At 38.5% G+C, this 1,555-nt stretch overlaps 1 protein-coding gene across 1 annotated transcript in view; it reads left to right on the top strand.

The window, feature by feature from the left end:
• The window catches only part of Klhl20 (kelch like family member 20), a 46,527-nt gene that overhangs the window by 33,497 nt on the left and 11,475 nt on the right, over positions 1–1,555 (top strand). The window lies entirely within an intron of this gene.

Here is a 1,555-nt window from a genome sequence, read left to right as displayed (position 1 = left end):
AGTGCTGGGATTAAAGGCGTGCGCCACCACCGCCCGGCTCAGGCTTAACTTTTAATATACTGCGGTTAAACAAATATTCTCAGGTATGTTTGAATAATCATTTACATAGTTGTGATACCTGCGATCATAAGATACACAAAGTAAGTCAACAAGGCTATTCTTCAAAATCTGTCTTTTCAACAGGGTTTGGTGGTACACACCTTTAATCCCAGCACTTGGGATACAGAGGCAGATGAATCTCTGAGTTAGAGGCCAATCTGGTCTACAGAGTGAGTTCCAGGATAGGCAGGGTTACATAAAGAAACCCTTTCCCAAAAAAAAAAAAAAAAAAAAAAAAAACCTGAAAGGAAAAAAAAGAAAGAAATCTGTCTTTTCATAGTTTTGTAGGTTGAAGCCCAAAGCCAAGGTACCAGCAGTGTTGCTGAGACCTCCCTCCTGCACATGCAGAGTACCTTCCTCTGTGCCCTTGGCCTCACACGGCCTTTTCTTTGTGTGAGTGACAGATGAGACAAGTCTCTGAGGTCTTTTCCTGTCATTGGTCCTACTATAATGGTCCACCTTTATGGCTTCATTTCACTTTAATTACCTCCTTAAAGGCAGTCTCCAGTCACAATGGAACTTTGACTTCAACATGTGACTTTTGGAGATCCACAGTTAAGTCTCTAATATCTAATTATGTCATCCATGGTTGACATGGGGATCACATTGCACACAAAACCACCATGGTCTCGAACTTCTCTAAGTCAATCGGCAAGATTGAAGTTTTGTTCCTGAACGGTCCCTTTTACCCTTTTGATATTGAAGAATACCACTTACCAGGTATCATTAATTTGATATGAAATCATTAGTCCAATATAAAGCTGGTTTTAAGCTTTCCACTATTTAGTTGTGCCAGATATTTAATGATTAGTTGATCTCAAAGATTATGAGCCCTCACATTTCCAGCCTAGGGCCATTTTAGAGTTTAGGATGTTTTCTCTGATACTGAAATTCCTTATATATGCCCCATTACACAGTTCACATTTAAGCAAATTACTGTATACAAGACTTGCTGTGGTTTAGTACTAGGTGACTCTTCTAATTTGAGTGAAATAACAGTAAAGTAAAATTATATCACGGTGAGATTTGGAATAAAGAAAGTGAACTTTTGGTTTATCTAGAAGGTAGTTAATATTATTCTGCTCTTAATGTAGCTCAGGAATTTATTTGACATCCTTTAAAACTAGTAGTTCCCAAAGTGTTTTAAGCATAAAATAATCTTATTTTTTTTTGTGTTTCAGAATCACTCTTATTTTATGTTGAAATGGGGATGATTTGAAAGCAAAATTTAGTATATCTGCCATTACCACAGCCCCACCCCCATGTCATTTAGAAAAGAATAATGGAACTTGGCTTGGCAGTTATTTTAAATCATACTCACTATACTAGTCTACCCAGGCTGCCATAACAAAATAGTAATTCAGATCAAAGAAATGCATTTTCAGCCGGGCGACGGTGGCGCACGCCTTTAATCCCAGCACTCGGGAGGCAGAGGCAGGCGGATCTCTGTGAGTTC

This window comes from Microtus ochrogaster (assembly GCF_000317375.1).
Source record: "Microtus ochrogaster isolate Prairie Vole_2 chromosome 6 unlocalized genomic scaffold, MicOch1.0 chr6_random_2, whole genome shotgun sequence".
Lineage (NCBI taxonomy): Eukaryota > Metazoa > Chordata > Mammalia > Rodentia > Cricetidae > Microtus > Microtus ochrogaster.
The sequence above is the reverse complement of the archived record's forward strand: the minus strand, read 5'-3'. Positions and strand labels throughout refer to the sequence as shown.